Raw genomic sequence first — 21383 nt, 5'->3', positions numbered from 1 at the left:
CATGCAGAGAACAGCCTGGCACTGAGCTCACTATGTGGGAGCCAGATCCTCCCATTTCAGAGACCATGAGAGAGTGTATTTTGTATTTTTCTGTCATGCAGCCGTAAGAACAAGGATATGAATAATCCGTCAGTTTTGGCAAGGAAGAGATATTTGTGTGTTGTCATGCCAAATGCATGAGAGGTCACTGGAAAAAGGTGTGCAGAAAGTGGAAGCTGTGCAGAGAGCAGCCTGTTCCTGGATATTGTCTGGAATCAGTCACAGTTCTCCACTCCTACAGAGAAAGACAGGATGGAAACCACAGAACAATGAAATCCCTGTAGGCTGAGGGGGGTCCGCTGTCTGGCTCCAACCTCTTCAGGCTGGTTTCAGGAATGGTGCTTGAATTGGACTCACGTGACCTGAGGAGTCATCTGGTATAAAGCAGGGGAAAGGATTTAATCACAGGGAACAGATAATCTTTGTTCTAATGCCCTTAACGCTATCACTTTCTCTGCAGCTGCTTTACATGTAATAACAGCTTAGCACTCGCTGCAGATATGTGTGTTTTTTAAAAGGCAGTATCTTCCTGCCACTACATAAGCATTAGTTTCATTCTTTTAAAGTCATACTTTTTCAATGACTACGGGGCATTACATATAATAATAGTCTTCTAGGAATGTATATTTCTACCTTTATTATTGAGATTAGTTCAATCAGCAAGTGCCCATGGGACAGAATTGCAAGTGATGCATGCAGAAAGTTGACAATAAGCTATATTTCTTCTGTTGATGATATACTGACCCTTAGGAACAAGACATAATACATAATATAATCATATGTGTCTTTGGGGCATGTAGAGTACCTGAAGGAAAGAGCAAGAAATACCAACTTCTTCAGAGAACTGAAATCATTCAGTGACTCATTCATGTGCAAGTTAATTGTGTTTTACACCTAGAGGAGGCTACTCACTTTGGCATAAAGATGACGGACAACAGCACATCCTAGCATCATGGATGTTGGATTTGGTTCACCTCTGCAAGTGAAAAGCAAGTGACCGTGTTAGAACATTGGCTTTGCTTAAAGGGGATTTTGCAACTGAGGGACCAATCTTTTGCTGAAGAATTTGTATTGTGTAATAGTCAGCTGGGAATTAGGACTTGTGTTGATATTTTTATACCTGCATTCATGATATACCTTTGCATGGCTAAACAGAGGAGTTTCATCTCCTTGCCTATCAGTATGCTGTTATGAAAGCTGAATTTCTTTTGAGGAAAAGTCAGAAGCAAATTGTGCATGCCAGAACTAAAAAAAAATCAGGAAGTAGTGTTCTTCTCTGCTTGCAGAGAAGTAATGTTCAGAGTGCTTAGTCTTGGGCCCAGTTGTCTCATTGTGTTCTCTCTTGATGTGAGTTCTTCAGATTGAGTCTTAAGCTGTACCTGCTGCTTCCAGGCTCCAAAATGCTCATCAGTTGGATTATGTGCAAGGATTTTTATTTCATAATTTATTTTAAATTCTTAATGTTATAGCAGAAAGTGTTGTTCCTTTGTAGTTCAGAACTTGTAGCAATCTGCTGCTAGGACACGACCACTGAACAGCCTGTGCCTAAGTTTCCCTGCCATGCCAATTTCCACTTAGCAGGCAGCACAGAGCAAGCCCTGTGCAATAACAACACATTACAAGTTCCCCCAAGCCAGTGGGGAGAAAAGAGATCCCTAACTCTTCCAGAAGAAACAGGAGGTTAATTTTATTTGAAATTCCTTCAGCAAAGAATTTGATCTCAGTGGATAAGTGAGCTGAACCACTAAAGCAGATGAGCTGATGCCCTAAATCCCATGACACAGGGTTTATAATATTATTTTTAAACAACAAAAAAAAAATGAAACGAACGGCTCTTCTCCTTTTGAATAACTCTTTTCCTTCAGTGAGGTATGAGGTCATGCTTTGGGAGCTGCCTGTAGACCACTGGCACACTGTCTGTCACAACTTGTAGGCATCTGCAATATTAAGATCAAAAAATAAGTTTAGGACTGACCCTTGAAATTAGCTTTTCATTTCTGACAGCTTTTCATCTCTGTCCCAGAAGCAGCTCAGTACAAACCAGCAAAGCACAGACATGCAAAAACACACGTGCATCTCCTGAATTCCTAGCCTAAGCAGATCAATAACAAAGGGATTTATCCTCTTAGCCTCTGGGTATGGACAATCAGTACACTTTTTCTACATTTTTTTTTTCTTGAGATCATATCTTTAGGAAAAAAAATCTACTTTGTGAAGAGGTGTTCTACATTCTTTCTCATAACAGCTTCAGGCAAATGTATCTGTCACACAGAATGAAAGGCATTTGGGGGGTTTATTTTAAATGAAATATGAGGACAAGGTAGTGGCAAAGTGTCAAGTCCTCCGATATTCTTTATTTTCTTTAAAAGTCTGTGAGTTTGGAACAGGTGCCTTGAGTTTCAGGAGGTTAATAAAGTGAGAAAGAGGTCGGTTGGCCAGCCTTCACTGTTGTGGGAATTTTATTGCTCAATCCAATAATTAAATTGTCTACACAGAAACTGCCTCACAATAAAAATACATTTATGACAAGACAATCTTGTTCATCTTGATGGACCAGACTTCCAGCTCTTTTACAGACTATGTGTACATGTAGGTTCTGTGCAAGTTACTGTTTGTATTGTTTAAATGATGCTACTGTAGTATCTGTGTATGCAAGAATTATGGAATAACAAAGAAAAATACTTGATGTAGCAGTGAGGAGAGTAAGTTTAGATCTGTTTCAGGGTGGAATCAACATACTTTCAAAAAGGAAGCATGGACCTTAGGTAGTCAAATGTTCATTAAAATGGCTGTCCAGATAGCCAGATAACATTGTTTTACAAGTACATTGTATTGTATTTAAATATTAACAGTGGGACTCAAAGTTGTGGAATTTAAACTACTAATATTTGTGCATATTCCTTAATGTTGACAAAAATTGTTTCCTCAAGAGGTTATTCAAATACTTCGCTCTTCGTGAAACCACAATTTGACAGGAACTCAAATTTAGAAATGGCATTCCCCATAGGTACTTTCAGTCACACCCTCTCTTAAAATTAGGTTTTTCCTTTGAGAGAAAGATTTGAGGATGACCCCCCAGTCATCCTGGAATTTCAGCAATGCTCAATGAATGAAAGTCTAAAACTTTCCAGAGCAGTTGATCATTGAGTCATCCTGGCTGTACACGCTGATAAAAATCTCAGGCTGTTCTTTCATTTATTTGTCTCCCCATTTATCTGTCTGCCTTGGTAGATACAAACAACAGAATTTAAAAATATTATATAATACTGAAGTTTTCTTCAGAGGGACAAATCACCACTAGGCAAAGTGCAACCATGGAAAATTCCAGGCAGCAAAGGATGTTTTCTTTTCCTTCGGAAAGTACTGGTGTTTTAAAACAAGCACGATGAAGGCTGTACAGATACAAATTGCAGTGAGCAGTTATGCCGGCCTTCATTTCTGACACTCCTGAAGCCAGAACTGGACAGACCCATCTTCATACTCAAAAGAGTAAAATTATCACTGATTAATTAGTGAAGACAAGTTTCACCCGCCTTCACTTTGGTACTGAGGGAGGACTCCCTTGGCCCCTTCTCACAGGCTGAGGGGTGCAGGTGTGCCTCTGGGAAGCTGCTGTTTTCCAGAACCAAGGGAGCTGGCAGCAGTTGACATCCCAGGAGTGTCAGCCTGCAGCAGGTGCAGCTGCAGGAACTTGTCCTGTGCAGGAAGGAAGGAGAATGGGGTGAAGCTGCCAATGCCCCTGGCACATCCTAGCTGACGCTGTCATTTTATTGTCACCTATTAATTGAAAAGGCAGTACATCCTAGCTTCCTTTGTGCCCCAGTCTTAACTCGTGGACTTCTTGCAGCAATATAACCTCTGTTATTGCTCAGAATAACGGAACCTGGACCTCAGATTTTTTCCAGTGATGCTGTGCTGCCCACTGATCTGCTCCTTTATCCTCAGTCATGTAAATGAAGGGCAAGATCTCTTTTATTTTTTCCCGGAGCTTAGCAACTTCAATCTTCTTTGTAAGTGTCAAGGGTCTTGTTCTTTTACTAAGATACCAAAAAGGGAGTTGATCTTTCAGATGGAGAGGAAGGAAAATTCAGTAGCATATTTTACACAGAGTTGCATTTTGCCTTCTAAACTGTGTTACCAAAGAGAGAAAGAAATCGGAGGCACTTCATTAGGAAGTAGAATATTGGGAGTGTAAAGGAAGAGCTAAGAGAAAATATTTGATTGTTTACCTAATGATGCATTGGATTACTTAATGAATAAGGAGAAAAAGCATTATAATAAACTACAAATGTTTGCGGTGTGCAAGCACGTAGGAATAAAAGAAATATAACCCAATGTGATCAACATGTGTGGGCATATGAAAATTAAATGGACATAGGTTTACAGTTACAGTTTTCTGGTGGAAGGACATCTGAAACATCTGCAAAAGAACTGCTAAAATCTCCATGCTGCTTGCAGATTTTGAAAGTACTTTGAACAAAATACTGACAAGTCTCTTGTGGAAATCAACCCAGCTCTTCCCAAGAGTTTGACTTAACAGGTCTTTGCACATACAGTATGGTATGATTGACCTTAATTAGTCTTTAACATAAGAAATATTTCTGTAGATAAGCTCTTGAGTCAAAGGTTCTGACCCTTGTTAATTCTTTGATTTTCTAGGTTGGGCCAGACACTAAAGGAAGGACCTCAGGTAGAAAATGATTCTGTTTTTGTATTTGCTGCTGACCTACTCTGTGACTGCATGCAGCCTTTGCTTTTCTCCCATGTCTCCCTCCAAAATCCCAGGGCAGGAGCACAAGTTTTGGCAGTGAGGGAACCATAACCATATGCCACGCACTTGAGTGGGTGGGCAACCAAGTACTAGGGCAGAGTTTGTTCAGCAAGCTAAGCACAGAAACTGTGATTTCCCCATGTGTAAAAGAGCCAGCATCAGTAGGAGTGGCTGTGCTCCTATGTGCAGTGCTGCTAAAAACTGGGGAGTCCCCCCAGGCTCCTCTGTAATCAAGAGAGTCATCAGTCATTCAAGGATATTTCTGTGGTTTGTGAAGATTATTGCTATTTGCTGCTCACTTCAGGAGACAGGCTGAATACTGTTTTTGTTTGCCTCTTTCCTTATATTTTCTTCATTAACCTTAAGTTCTTCCCAGTAGATGATAAGAAAACAGTGAAGAGATTTGTTATGGTCATGAGGGGTTGGAACTTCTGGTCTGACAGTGGAGCTGCTATGTTCATTCTCAATATTTTTATAAATCAAAGAACTCAGCAGTAGCACTGAGCTGATTTATTGATTAACTATAGATTATTTTTACACTACTTTCTTTAGCAATATCAGTGCTCAAGAAGTACTTGAAATCTGCCAGAGTTTATTAAATACCAGGTTTGTTCTAACCTCTCAAATAATCGCCTAGCCTCGAATTCACTTTGGAAAGAGACAGAGAACATACTAAGGATCAGTAGATTTCCCCACTTCTTCTGATTCCCACATTTTCCAACTATATATTCTGTAAGTCTCAGACTTTGGAACAGCAGAAACAATGAAATCTGAACCTAGCTTCCTAATATTTGGTGCTGGTAGATGTGGTTTAGCCTCCTCCTGGTGTGTTTTGTGTGCTTTAAAGACAAGTAGAAGCCAAATGCTTTTTTATGTTAAATTCAATCGTAATTGTTTTGACTAATTCATAGCATCTATAAGCCCTGTAGATTGTGGCAATGATTTGAGAATGTGCCACAAAATTCGAGACAGAAAGTCAACATACCTTCAAGTGACTTTATTCATTCCTTCTCCTTTACTCTTTTTCTCTTTATACGCTCTAGCTGTATATTAAGTGTTATGAAATGAATTCACCACGTTCTTTGTATCCCAATAATAGGGGAAATTATCTTTGTCCTTTTTCTAAAAGGTCTCGTTAAAGGATTCACGGCTCCTTTGATTAAATTAAACAGCAGGGTAACTTGAGTCACTCAGCTGTTACTTCACCTGTGGGCATAATTACCATTAGTAATAAAAAAAATACTCTGGAAAGTTCCTAGTGCCTGGATTTGTTCTGCAAACCATATGTGTTTATTAATTCCCTAATAAGAATTCAAGAAAGCAGTGAATAATAAAAGAAAATATTCACTAATGCTCCCTGTCCCTGCTATGTTTCTCTTTCTATTACAGCTCTGTCAAGAGCTCAGCTGCAGTCCTGTTCCTTATGGTTGAGTACACATGCTTTTTAGGCTGGAGAACGGCATGTGAAATTTAGACGCTGACTGCAAATTCCAAGGACTTTTTGTTATCTTCCCTTTTCCTCATGCTATGCTTTTACTCTGTTTCCACAAACAGTGACACTTCCCTTCCCTCAAGATGCTCCTATTTCCTTCCTTCGGTCACAATCCAACAAGTGTTGGCTTGATCTGCACAGCCCCGAACTGATCCTCTCCGCTGTCAACAGAAAGAAGCCCTGGCAGGCAGAGTTGTTAAAACTCGCAAACATGACTCTTGCTCGGCACACAGGCCGCCGTTTGGCTCTCCGGTTCATTTAATCGATCCACTACTCCACATCATGCTGAGAAAGGCCAAAGGAGATAGTTCTCTGTGGCAAGGAGGTCTGTAGGGTTCACTCCTCTGTGTCCTGTTCTGACACGTCAGTTTCCATGGCTTCTTGTCACGTTTTAAAGACTGGTCTTTTGGGTGTAGGTTTTCAGGCCTTCTGAAATCAGCTGCTCCTCGCTGTTCTGGGGGGGCTTCTCCTCCAGGTGCAGTTTGGAAAGACAAGTGTGCCCTCTGACTGGACCAAAGTAAGATTAGGAACATACAGGAGATGAGAGAGATGTGATGAGCTTATAAAGAAGAAGGAGGAGGTCTGTATAACAGGTCTGGTTTGTTCTAGTTCAAAAAAATAGGCTTAATCAGTTATTTTAGACTGACCTGGATGAGGCTAGTACACAACTGTGAATTTGCAAAGCTTACTTCAATTTCAAACAAGTTGTACATTAATTCCCTTTGCAAGAAGGAAAAAGGAAAGAGAGAGAAATTCTCTGTCTTCAGGGAGTTTGCTTTGTGCATTTTCTCCCCAAAATTTTCACTGATATCTCTGTAGGGATACTTAATTCTTAAGGGGCAGAAACAATGTAAAGCAAATACAGGTATGCAGTACATAAAGTTTGTAAGATACTTAAAATTACCAATTCTGTATTGAGCATACACACCACAGATATAATACGTGAAGTATGTCCCAGGTACATGTCCCTTTTACATTGCAAATAAATGTCTCAATAGACTTCTTAACTGTCTCCTCTCAGAGGCTGATGGTGTGATGAACACCAAGGCACTCCCCTGTCTGCTCTTTAGCATTAAGGCCCTGAGCCTTGTTTAAAGTACATCATGAAAAAGGACCCAACCAGTTTTGAAGGTGAAGTGTTCTTCAGGGCTATCAGTCTAGCAGTTCATACAAGTGCTGAAAAAACACCCACCCACCCACCTGAAGTCATCTCATGATAGATGCAGAAAAAGGCTGCCCCATCAGCTCAGGTCTGTCAATGGCCCCAGATAATCATTCATTGAGTCATACAGTGATTCTGGATACTAATAAATATGCCAAAGCAGGTTTATCCAGGTTCGTATTAGTCAAAAGTGTTTTAAATGGTGTATTCCTACTCATTGCCAATTAATACCTCACCAGCTCAATGCAGTGCTGCTCAAACATGGCCACTTAAGCAAATCAGATGGACTGCATGACAGACGCTGCTTGTTAACATGGATTTTATTCATGTTCAGCATACCGCTACGAATTGCAGTTCTTGAGAACACCTATAAACATCAACATGTTTTTTGACTTTTGAAAGTGAAAAAAAAGATTCACAAAGGTTTTATTTGTTTCAGTAATTTCAGTATAATTGCAGCAAGGCTGTCAAAGTTATCTCCATTGCAGAGCCTTCTTTATTCAACAACCCAGGAAAAAGAAAAAAAAAGTAATGAAAAGATAAGATTTTTGAGCAGGTTACCAAACAATTCGCTGAAGTATTAACTTACACCACCAGCACCTGTCAAGCTGTGCAGTGCATATGAATGATCAGTGTGTGGCAAGGTGGGGCATCCCAGCTCGTGAGATAACCGCTGCTGTGCTGCACCCAGCACAGGGCTCTGCAGCTGCTGTGGGCATAATGCTGGTCTGGGGCTGAGCTGCTTCCCTGGGGCTCTTTCCCAGGCAATCACACTGTAGCGTAAAGGAAAAGAAACGTCACCAGCCATTTGTCAGGGTCTTTTTATGTTATCTGATTACAGACAGGTTTGTCTGCAATTTTGAGAGCAGAGTAAGCGTTATTAGTGTCTGGCTCAAAGGAATGTTTTGCTATTGCAAGTTTAACACTTGATTGACATACCTGGAAAGTGGTACCTTCTTTTTCCTCTTGCAGCTTCTTCATGTGTCCTTATCCAGGTGTAGAAACCATGCTGGGAGCAGAAAATTGCTTCAGTCTTTGGGCCAATTAAGGAGCTCCAGTAGCAGCTCATGGTTAAGTAGTGTGTGGTCAAATTTTCCCCAGGGAAACATTTTTTTTTTTCTGTCAAGCAGAAAGGATCAGAATAGGCTGCAGAGGATGAAACACATCCAGCAGTCCTATCTAACTTCACAATGTGAAGAGAGGGGTTTTATTTTTGGAAGGAAGCTTGAGAAGCTTGTAATGCTGTGAAAAGAAAAGCACTAAGTTCAGCAGAGAAGAGCTAGCCAACAGGCAGTTGGAAAGGGGGATTTGAGAATATCTGTGCTGAACATGGACTATGGAGAGAAAATGGCTGCTCAAAGCTTCCCCTTCAGAGAGATGCCTGCTTATTGACTTCTGTTCCTGGTCACAGGAACAGAACTCACATAGCTCACAGAACAGAACTCACAGGAGCTATGTGTTTGTGTGGGGGAAAAAAAAACAAAACACCTGGAAATGAAATAAATCTGTTTATTTGGAAAAGGAACAGTGGGCATTTGACTAGGCAAGCCTGAATTGTTGGCAAATCTGCTGAGCAGAAAGCAGAATCCTGCACTGAAGTTGTTTCGCCTTTTGCCTGCCCTTTTTATCCTGAGCTGCCATATTTCCTGTTAAACTTTCTTCAATCTGCTAATTCTATTTCTGCACTGCCACTTCTAGTTCATGCAACCCTCCCACATTTCTGAAAATCCCTGCTATTACATGAACTGTCCTGGTGGTTAAACATTGTGGTTTCTTCATTTTATCAAGTCAGTAAAGTGGGAAAAAGCCTCCAAGATCTTCTAGTCCAACCGTCAGCCAATCACCACCATATGCCCACTAAACCATGGCACTCAATGCAACATCTACCCTTATTTTGAAAACCTCCAGGGATGGTAACTCCACTACTTTCCTGGGCTGCCTGTGCCACTGCCTTACCACTCTTTCTGAGAAGAATATTTTCCTAATATTTCTGTAACAATAAGTGTTGCATTGCTTTTACAGTGAAACTTCTGTGCAAGACGATGTACTATGTTCACTCACACTCGACATTTGAAGTCACACTAGTACAATAGATTGTTTTGAATTAAAAGTCATGGGGTAGTTGGTGTTACAGGGAAAAAGAAAGCATCACAAGGTTCTCTTAGTCCAGCAGCTGGGGAAAATTTAGGAAAACTCCTCCAAAAGGCCTCCACACAGTTACACAGTCTGTTTGAAATGGATGGAATAACAAGCAGAAAGCAACACAGACTTAGAATGTGTGTCCTTCTCAGGCTGAGATGTGACTGTGTGGAAGTGCTGTTTCTTACTGTTTCTATTAATGTATCATCCAGCAGGCATCAGGTCTCCATCATGTTACAGGCTGTCTCAGTGTGTAGTCCCTGAAGAAATTTGCACTGCTAGCAAATAAACGTGGGTTTCTAACACCACAGCAAAGCTGGAGGGAAAGAGGTTCTTTGTGAATAAATGAATAAATAATATATATATATATTTACAAGTTCTTGAAAAAAAAGGTCCTTTTCTTAAAGCAAACAATAGAATGGAAAAGGACGACCAACTCTCAGTGTAACTGCACTTTAGCTGCTTAAAAATATTGTCTGGTGTAGAATCGTAGCTCATCTGCAAACATATAAAATAGAATTGCTGACTGTGTTTGAAAAATGTAAGCTAGTGGTTTAAAATCGTAAAATTAGTGTTAAACACTGAGCTGCTTCTGGCTTTGGTATGATAAAAGAGCAAAACTTTTGAGGCTTCTTTCTCTTTAGACATTCTCTAAGCTGGAGAAATATAGAATCATAGAATCATAGAATCATAGAATCATAGAATCACTAAGGTTGGAAAAGACCTAAAAGATCACCCAGTCCAACCGTTCACCTATTCCCAATAGCTCCTACTAAACCATGTCCCTCAACGCAACATCCAGTCTTTCCTTGAACACCCCCAGGGTCGGTGATTCCACCACCTCCCTGGGCAGTCCATTCCAGTGCCTGACCACCCTTTCTGAAAAGTAATACTTCCTCATGTCCAGCCTGAATCTCCTCTGCCGTAGCTTGAAACCATTCCCCCTGGTCCTATCACTAATGACACGAGAGAAGAGGCCGACCCCCAGCTCACTACAACCTCCCTTCAGGAAGTTATAGAGAGCAATAAGGTCTCCCCTGAGCCTCCTCTTCTCCAGGCTGAACATTCCCAGCTCCTTCAGCCTCTCCTCATATGGCCTGTGTTCCAGACCCCTCACCAGCTTTGTTGCCCTTCTTTGAACACGTTCCAGGGCCTCAATATCTTTCTTGCAGTGAGGGGCCCAAAACTGGACACAGTACTCCAGGTGCGGCCTCACGAGTGCTGAATATAGGGGAACAATCACCTCTCTGCTCCTGCTTGCAACACTGTTTCTGATGCAAGCCAGGATGCCATTGGCCTTCTTGGCCACCTGGGCACACTGTCGGCTCATGTTCAGCCGAGCATCAATCAATACCCCCAGGTCCATTTCCTCTACGCAGTCCTCCAGCCACACCGCCCCAAGCCTGTAGCGTCGCCTGGGGTTGTTGTGGCCGAAGTGCAGGACCCGGCATTTGGCCTTGTTGAAACTCATCCCATTGGCTCCAGCCCAGCTCTCCAGCCTGTCCAGATCCCTCTGTAGGGCCTCGCTACCCCCAGGCAGATCCACACTTCCAGCCAATTTGGTGTCATCTGCGAATTTACTGAGGGTGCACTCGATGCCCTCATCGAGGTCATCAATAAAGATATTGAAGAGGACAGGCCCCAGCACCGACCCCTGGGGAACACCACTCACGACCGGTCGCCAGCTGGATTTGACTCCATTCACCACCACTCTCTGTGCCCGGCCCTGCAGCCAGCTCCTTACCCAGCCAAGAGTGCACCCATCCAAGCCTCTGGCTGCCAGCTTCTGCAGGAGAATGCTGTGGGAGACAGTGTCAAAGGCTTTGCTGAAGTCTAGGTAGACCACATCAACAGCCTTTCCTTCATCCACCAGATGGGTCACTAGATCATAGAAGGAGATCAGGTTGGTCAAACAGGACCTGCCCTTCATGAACCCATGCTGGCTAGGCCTGATCCCCCGGTCACCCTGCACATGCCGCATGATCTCCCTCAAGACGATCTGCTCCATAACCTTCCCTGGCACCGAGGTCAGGCTGACAGGCCTGTAGTTCCCCGGATCCTCCTTACGACCTTTCTTATAAATGGGAGTCACATTGGCAAGCCTCCAGTCTTCTGGGACCTCACCAGTCAACAAGGAGCGCTGACAGATGATGGAAAGCGGCTCGGCTATCACCTCCGCCAGTTCCCTCAGCACTCTCGGGTGGATCTCATCTGGCCCCATCGACTTGTGACAGTCCAGCTGGAGCAGTAGGTCTCTGACTGTTTCTTTCAGAATCACAAATTATCCAAATATCAACAATCAGAAATATCAATATCAAATATCAATAACACAAATATCCAACAGATGATTCCCCTGAAGCTACCATGTTTAATTTTAACATAATCTTTAATAATCTGTGGATCTGGGACAGTGTGCCTGAAATTAAGAGCCACTTTTTATTGCTGTGTATCACTTCAGAAAAAGCATTATTCACATTCAACATAGAAGTGCAAACCTGAACTCAAAAACCCACGTCCTGTTCTCTGCTGTGTCTTATCTCTCTGTAAAATAGGCCAGAAGCCTTTGCCATGATTGTACCACATCAGCTCACCAACAAAACATTTCAGCATAGGACAGTCAGAATATTGTGCGTGCATCCAAGAATTTCTGGGTGCATCTATAATGGTATTGAGGTATTATACTTGAAGTAGTCATTACCTCAAAACCTTTTTTCTTGTTGCTTTCTTGCTAAAGAAATGGACATAAATAGAGAAACATATAGAGCTTAAATTATTCTTTTCTTCCTTACTGATGCATTAATTCCTGACAATAAAAGCATGTATTAAGTGAGTGCTAAGAAAGAAGGTACTATATGAAAGCCCATAATATTCAGGAGAAAAGATGATGGCAGTATTTCTTCCAGGGCTATGGATGCTTCAGTGACATCATTCCAGAGACAGCCCTTGCAGGCATTTGTGCTTCAGGAAGTTGCAGGACAAAGGGATAAATGAACCTTTGCCACATGCCACACCCATGGGTTGTGGCAGGGTGGAAGATGCATGAAGAGAGATCCTGCCGAGTAGCTGACATAGTGTGTGGTTTACCTGGAGTAATTTATGCCTGTATTCTCAAGCATGAATAGCTTCCCAGCTCTACTTTTCTCTTAAGCTGACAGTCATTTGTTGCCTACTTTATTCCTCCACTTGTTTAGCTGTGAGCTCAGCTTACAGAGAGCACTGGTACTGAATCCGTGAGGTTTCCTCTCCATTTCACATGCTGCCTACGGGAGGAAATGGGGACAAACAGTCTGGGAAGCATAAGTGGTCAGGGCAGAAGTGTGAATTCCTTCTCATCCCTCAATGGGAACATGGTCCAGTAGTTTTCCTTTGAAAAGATGGACTAAATATATTAGGCTCTGTACCCAAACACTGGTAGTATTTCAAAAGCTTTTTTCCTATTTCCAAAATGCATTTAAAAGTTAATCCATGTTCTGCTGCTACCTGTGCCTCCTGCCAAGTTTGTTGCTTCACAATTCACTTCCAGCACTGGACCAAACTGTTCTTAACATCAGTAGCATGTAAAACAATACAGCTTTTAGCCATCTGCTGAACAAGTAGCGCATTAATGTCGACCTTTCAGTTCACTAACTTGCATCTCACTTCACACTGTTCACAGCACCAGAGTACTTAGTGTTACTGAGGTCAATTTATGCACCACTGGGTGTATGCTCCAGAGTTAAAGGAAGTCCGTCCAGAAGAATACACGCAGTTATAAAAAGCAGCTGCAGGAGAAATGGGGTCTTGGGTTTGTGTGTGTGGTTTTGCTTTTTGCTTTTTCAAATCTGTGCTTCAAGAATGATGTCCTCTGTAGATTACTTGATATCTTTAATGCTTGCTCAGCTCACACTTCCACCTTCCCCTCAACAAAGACTCCAGTAAAATCTTCCTTCATTACCCACCTCCTTTCGTCATGGAATAGTAGGGGATGAGTACCTTTGAAAGCCTTGTTCCTCTGTGCACATTAGAAATCAAGTCTCAGAGACTGGGGAGATGAAGAAAAAAGGAGGAAAAGGGGCAGGTGCACACAGGCATGTGAGCACAGATACATGTTTTCACACACCCTTCTTGCAATCTCGTTAAGTGTCGCTTCCCTGGTGTATGTAGCTTGAATGAATTACACCCAGCTACAAACCCTTCTGTCTCTGTTTGCCAATAGTCTTTATTTGGAAAGGTCAGCAACATTTGCAGGGCAGTGTACCAAGTCATATTTTACTTTTCCTGGTTAGAAATAAGGCACATCAAGAGGTCATCAAACTTCCAGGAGTTTGGTCCGTAGCGTCCCAGATAGGGGCATCAGGAAGTGCCTCTAACTACCTAACGTTTGACTTAGTGTAGTTGAAGGACTGGCAAACACCATTTCTTCCAGATGCTTACTAAAGATGCTGTGGTTCCCAGACCTGGACTGCCCACGTGTGCACCATTTCAGCTGTTGTTGACCACTAAATGAAAGAAAAAATTATTTTCTTTGCTGCAGCACCAGAGATTCTTATACTCAACAGAGGAAGTAACTAAATTATTTCAGTATGAGAAGCAAACAGAAATAACTATTACTATTATTACTTTTATTTAATTTCAAACATATTGCAATGTCAATCGAAAAACAAAAAAAAAAAAAAAAGAAAACAAAAACAACAACAAAAAAACAGCACTGGGAATTAATTGCACAAGATCTTGTCCAGTATAAACATACCTAGAGGGGAAAAAAAAATGTTTTTTGTTTGTTTTTTTTTTTCTTTCTAGTATTTTCCTGTTACAATTAACTTAAGTATTGTAGCAGCAGTAGTGTAGGAGAGAAAGAAGAGGAAAAGAGAACATTATATTAAGTGCACGTGTAGCCTTGAGTCATTTGTTTAAAAATCTGGGACATATTGGTTGGTGGGGAGTAGCAAAAGAAGATGAATTATCCTAAAATACATTAAAAATCGCAGAGTCAACTTACAGCTTGGCAAGATTCTGTCGTTGTAGAAAAAACCTTAAGGATCAGAGTAATTCTTTGCTACTGCCTTTTAGTTCAGTGTAGAAAGCTTTCATGTCAGATATCTCCATTATCTTCGTATGCAATTTTCTAATTTTTCTATCTCCTACAAAACCACAGTTTGAGTGATTTCAGCCTGTGCAGCAGATGAATATGTTGTCCTTCTGTGCTTTTATTAAGATTATAGAAGTAAGTTGTGCCAGTAGGGTCTACTGGACAGAATTAAATTTAATCCTTTATGTCTTTATTTGATATTAGCTGGATTCCATTTTTATGCATTACTTCTCCTCCTTGATTTTGATGGTGCCGTCTCACAGAGATTTGCAGGACAAGCAGCAGAGCTGGCTGCTGCTGGAACATCAAGTACTTCTCATTTGGAGAAGAATGTGAAGTATGTCCAGGCTTTATTGTTCTTTTGTTGCTGTTGTTCTTCTTTTTTTCTTTTTTTTTTCCCCCTAGTGCTTGATTTCTCTGATTACTTTGTTTCCCCAATGCTTTAGTATAATATTGATACTCTTAGCTAAACATTTATCTGTAGGATTTGATGAGAAGTCATCCATACAAAGAGATTTGTGCCATGTTGGAACAGACTCCTGTATGAGGCTCTGCATTGCTGGGAAATCCTGAGTTTGCTGCTCCAGGGACACGCCACAGGAGTTGTGATTTCATGTAGCTGCAGAGGTATCAGCGTCAGCACCCTGCATTGAGTAAATAAAACTTTGTGGGTGGCATTCTGGCCCAGCTTTGCTCACATCAGTGTTCCAGCAGTTTTGATGGAAGCAGAGCTTAGTGCAGCAGCGGAAAATGCTTTTGAAAAACTCTGTTTAGCCAAAAGAGGTCTGGGAGGGAAATTCTTGATATGAGTGTATACATTTTTGTGAGATACAGTACCAAACAATTAGCAGGGCTTCAGCCATACTGAACAAATGGATTACCATGCTTATGATTTATCTAATTCCTCAATCACTTTATTAGTAAATCCTCACATATTTTGTCTGACTTTTGTCATGTTTTCCCACTTGGCAGTGATGGCTTCTCCCTCCAGCAGAGGATGGCTGTGAGACTGATTACTTCAGTGTGAGTGAGGTTATGTTTACTCTAGAAAGCTCACTGCTGCACATTTTATCAGCGTGCAACAGTTGACTCTGCCACGCGTTCAGGAAACACAAATTTTGCTGCTTGAGCTGATGTGCTCTCTTACTTTGTGCCATCTCCTGGCTGGTTGGTAAAGTGGTCATAGTGTTCCCCAGTGTGCTCCCTGGCATTCCTGCAGGGCATGCTTTTCTGTGGTTTTATTGAGACCAGAGGAGACCTGAGGACATCATGAGTCAGGGGGAAAATAGTCCCATATTTGTTTCCTTTGCTACTTAATATCCCTGGTGCCTGCTTTGTAAACCTAAATGTGAGGCTGAACAACATGCATCCCAAGGTCCTGAAGGAACTGGCTGATGGAGTTGCCAAGTTGCTCTCCAAAATATTTGAAAAATTGTGACTGTCAGGCAAAGTCCTTTGTGTCTGGAAAAAGGGCAACATCACTCCCCATTTTTAAGAAAGGGAAAAAGGAAGACCTGGGGAACTACAGGCTGGTAAGCTTCACCACTGTGCCTGGGAGAATTATGAATTATGGAGCAGATCCCCTGGAGCTACTTGAGGCCATTCCCTCTTGTCCTATCACTAGTTACATGGGAGAAGAGGCCAACCACACACACCTCACCACAAGCTCCTTTCAGGTAGTTGTAGAGAGTGATGAGGTCCCCCCTGAGCCTCATCCAGACAGAACAAGCCCAGCTCCCTCAGCCACTCCCCATAAGACTCGTGCTACAGACCCCTTACCAGCTTCATTGTCCTTCTCTGGGCACAATCCAGGGCCTGATGCTGGCCACCTTTCCCTCACTCACAGTCCTTAGTGCTTGTACTACTTGCAGCTGATGTCCTTGCTCCTTTGGTTAGCCTTGGTGGAGAGCTGGAGCAATCTCTTTTCCCTATATGCAGAGCAGACCTTACATTTGTTCAAGAGCATTGAGTTGGAGCGGTGCTCTCATTTTCTGTGGACAAGTGGCCACCAGAGGCATTTCCAGAAGATCAGAGGAATGTGTGTGGGTGTCTGCAGTCTGAGTTACTGGACTTGTGGAGTTAAAAATACTGTTTAGTTTTATCACCATCGGTCATGAATATTGTACATGACTTTCTAGAGGGCTCCTGGCACAGATTGCAGTGTCTAAGCAGTGTTGGGTTTGATAACCATGTGCTTCCTGAGACCCTGTGCTGTTCAAGGAAGGAGATGTAATCAGGTTGAGAAGAGAAATTTTCCTATTCTCTCAGATTTGTCTGTTGGGGCCCGTACACCAGTTGTTAAAACTCTGAGGTGTGAATCTGGGCTATGAAAGCAGTTGTCTTTATACTAAATGAGGCCAAGAGGAATGAGCAACTGGAAGTAGAATGTAACAGTACATTCCGAAAATGTGTGAGACACATTCAGCATAGCTATTTTTTAGTTTTTTAATGAGGAGACACAATGTGCCACAGTGCCGTCCAGTTATTCTTTTGGAAAATATAGTTAGATGAGATTGATTTATCATGATTCCTTGTACTTCTTGGGAGGCCTGATGTGGCGATGTGTAAAACCCACAAAAATGTGGTTTTACCTGCCCCCACAGAGCTAACTGCAGGTATGTGAAATAGGTGGTGTTCGCAATGTGACAGCTGATCTTTATTTTTCACGGCTTTTATAAACACTAAAAACAGGGCTCCACTGGTTTATCAGTGCTAAATATAAATAAATTCTTGATTTTGATATATCTTGAAATCTTACTTGTGTCAGCCATTTTTTCATGAGAAAAACAAATGTGTATTCCAGGTATAGTTCACAAAAAGATCAGAATTTATGGCCTGATATGTCTATTGTTATCTTGTACAGGGAGATACTTCCAGCTGCAGTAAAAATCTGATTAACACTCTAGTCAGCTCTTACTTAGAATCACTGAAGTTGAAATGAAAATCTAACCTAAGATGCTGTGAAATACAACTTTTCAAAATGTCCAATTTAGGATTTGTATTAAGTCCCTGAAGAAAATGACCCTTTCCATTTCATTCAGTAGGCTCTGGATAAGGTCTACATAATACGTGACTCTTAGGGTATCTTTTCCTGTAATGAAGGAGCAGTAATAATAAATTCAGTTTAAATATGTATTCACATGTTAGAGGAGGTTAAAATAAATGTATCTATTGTTTTCAAGAGCGTTTAGACTTGAATGTGTGTTGTGGCCTTTAGTATGAATAACAGCCATGAAGACATTTTCTATGGAGGATTCTATTTTGTAAATGAACTTTAATAATACAATTTTAGATTTAGAAAATGTTTACTTTACAAGTGTGAATATTCAAACTTAGGCCAAATGATGTCTTAAATTGTCATTGACTTATGAAATGCCATGTTAAACAATCAAATGCTGCCTTAATAACTCTGTAATTGCATAGCCAATCACAATCAATGTACTAATCACTGTAAGAAATTCTAACAATTCCTCTTCAAAATGTTGTCCTGGTTATTAACATAATCAATATCGCATGTAGCTGAAACAACTAATAATAATGTAAGGGCTTTTCACACTTGTGGAGCACCGTGTAACTTCAGATTCAGTACAAACGTTCGCCACTTGAGCTGAAGCCTCAGTGATTCTGATAAATTTATTTATTGTTTATTTTAAAATTGGCTTATTTTCTACAAACTTAACTGTCTCCTTGCCTGCCCTACACAGAAAAAAAAAATGAGGGGTATGGAGGAAAATTAATCCATGTCTGTTGTTTTACACTCCTCTTGTTTTCCAGCACAGTTTCTAATTCATTATTCTTGCTTTTCTGGATTGAAACATCTGATTTTTTTTTTTGGCATGTTATCAACTCTTGGACTTGTCCACAGCAGCATAACAAGTGTGGCAGATACATTTTAATTAAACTCATGAAACGAGATCCTCATTCTCTGTGTGGCAGTGGCTGCTAACATCCCACTCCAGCTCTAAGCCCTGCTGATGGAGCTCTACAAAGACAGATGATGTGCTGTGTCCTGTGGAAGCTTCCAAAATTGTCTGGGCAGCTCAGACTGAAGTCAGTGGCAGCATTTTTGTCTTGGATCTAGCCTTAAGTGTGTCAGCACCCAGATATTATTTCCCCCAGCATTTGAGAATCACCAAGGAAGATGTTTGTATACAGACTTTAAAAGGAAATGTTTTCCCGATGTTGGACTCATATATTGATGTCATCATTTTCTTCAGTAAGATGGTATCTGGTATTACTATGTGAACAGAAGCATAAAATCCTTTCATGGGATTAAATAGCACATATCTGTAGGTAGCATTATGTTTATTAGATTTTTCTCAGTTAATACATCTTCCTCTCTCTTTCCTGTTGGTTACTGTGGAGTGGAAAATGTGCTGATTCAACACCCATTCACGTAATGGTTGTTACATCCCCTGATACTATAATTGGCCAAATAATTAAGTTATGCTTGCTACAGTATTACAACAGGCCAAAATTGCCTCAGAATTTAGCATTATGAAGGCAAGAAAGTGACTGTGAAATTAGGTTCCTTTCAGTGATGTATATTCACCTTCTGCATACCAAGGCCTCTGAAAACTGTATTGGAAGGACTGAGGACTGTAAGGCAAATGAAGGACTACAGAGTACATTTTCTTCAGGACTGCTAAATGCCTGGGGGAAGTGAGAGCATTTCCTCGCCATCACAGCTCATCGCAGAGACTTCCTTTTGGTAGGGAGTTATGAATCGCCAGCTGTCAGCACCTGGTTGGAGCTCAACCCAAATAATAGATGGTCTTTGTGATATTAAGATCAGTTGTGAAGTCTGTGCATCTGATCACTTTGTTACACGTGATCAGGGATAGAAAAGGATCAGCAGCCAAAAGACACGAGGATTTAGAAGACCTGGAGTCTTTCTACTACTACTTTTTCCCTGCAGCTCATCTCAAATAAATACAGTGATGCCAAGAGATGCGTGAATTCCCAGTGTTTGATTTCTGTTTCAAATGTTAGGATGCCACTATCCATAACATCTCTAAAACTTGTAAGATTTCCTGTAGTTCTTAGGAATTTTCATGCTAATGGCTGAAATTCTATTTCACCATTATCAACCTTGTAATAGAGTTCTGGCTGAAGTTTAATTCTACACAAAATAAACTTCATAGGAGGCTTTCATGTTTCTTAATTAGCTCCTTTACCTGTATTCAGTCAGCATCCTGATTTTTCTCAGGAGCACCGCTAGATACCTTGTGAAGGTATCAAGAAAGAAAATTATGGTCTGATGTACTTACCTAGTATACATTTGTGGAATAACACAGAATTTGTGACTTTCTCCAAGTCAACTTTGTTACTTGTTTTCCAACAGCTTCAGCAATCACTGAGCTTGGAGAACCTTAGGAAAACCCCCAGTCATCAGTTCCAGACCTTGGATCAGACCCATGAGAATGCAGTGCCATGGAAAATGAATCACCTCCGTTTCTCCAGCAAGGTGGGTGAGGCACATTTTTTTCAGTATAGGCAGCAAATGTTTTGCTTATCTACACTGCTGACTGGGTGGAAAAAAAAAAAAACCTGGTCTGTGACATTCAACTCTTGTGACTGTATTTGCCACATTCTTTAGGTTAGACATGGTAACTATTAATTCACATATTGCAGTGTCCCCTGAAAATAATTCAAGCTTTGTTGTATGGGGTGTAACAGGTGTAGTAAGTGTCACTACGAGCTGCTCAATTGAAGATGATGACTGTGATTGAGTGAAGAAGAGATGAAGTAACTCAACAAAGATAGGAACATCGGCCATAGATACCAGATCTCCCAGCTGCCAGCACTACTAAACAGATATGCAATAAACATCAATCATGGAGGCAGGGGTAATGGATGGGGGATATTAAATCGCTATAAGAAAGACATTTTCATGCTGAATTTGCATAGGGTTGAGGAGAAATAACTGACAACAAAACAGGGCATCACATCCCAAGTGTCAGAGACTTTAAAGCTAGAAGGTTAGTTGGATATCTGCACCTCTCCCACAAAGGGAAATTAATACTGTTGTAAGTTGTTTGTACCTCATGTTCAGTTTTAGGCTTTCACTCAGCCACCTCAATATCAAGTTTTCTGTTTGTATCAAAAATGAATCTCTGTTCCTCATTGAAAAAGCCATTCAAATTTCACCATCTGTGCATGGGCTTTTCTTTTCAGGAATATGGCTCTTGTCTGTGGGTGGAGAGCTTCTATGGTTACATTGAAATGCCAGCCAGCTTTGCAAGCACTGGCTAAGTTGCAAATTGGTACATGGTTCACCCTGTGTCTTGGAGAAAAACCCTCACTGTACCACCAGTGGTGTCCTTCTGCCCAAAGACAATGGATAAGGCTCGTCCATTTTCCGCAGTCACTCTGTCTGAGGAGCAGTGGTATTTGGAGCATTCTGCCTTTGTTGCCAGCAGTCAGGCTGAGTTGCAGGAGCTGTGTGGACAAGCAGGTAGTAAGAAAATGGAAGTCAGCTTTAGAGGGAGATACCTACAAGCATTAAAGTGTGAGACATCAAAATGAAGTAGTAGAAGGGCGTGGAATGTTAAAAGTGAGGAGTCAGACATACTGAGCATCATGTAGGACTTGTGTCCGTCATGTTCTGAATCGTCAGGCTCTGGGGGTGAAACCCTGAGCTCGGGAGAGATGGAGACCTCTTTGCCTAATAGTAAAAAATACCCAGCCCTGTACACTGGTACAGCAACCA

General features: G+C 41.3%; 1 long non-coding RNA gene across 2 annotated transcripts in view; it reads left to right on the top strand.

Annotated features, from left to right (window-relative positions):
- LOC122178087 overlaps positions 1–20132 on the top strand; it is a 253855-nt gene extending 233723 nt beyond the window's left edge. For both annotated transcript variants that reach the window (XR_006178232.1, XR_006178231.1), the window contains exon 3: positions 20016–20132. This is a non-coding gene — a long non-coding RNA (uncharacterized LOC122178087). The remainder of the gene's footprint in view (positions 1–20015) is intronic.
- The last annotated feature ends 1251 nt before the right edge of the window (positions 20133–21383 follow it).

Source organism: Lagopus leucura, unplaced genomic scaffold, assembly GCF_019238085.1.
Source record: "Lagopus leucura isolate 7727_CA_CO unplaced genomic scaffold, USGS_WTPT01 Super-Scaffold_100001, whole genome shotgun sequence".
Taxonomy (NCBI): Eukaryota; Metazoa; Chordata; class Aves; order Galliformes; family Phasianidae; genus Lagopus; species Lagopus leucura.
This window is presented reverse-complemented; position numbering and strand designations above follow the sequence as displayed.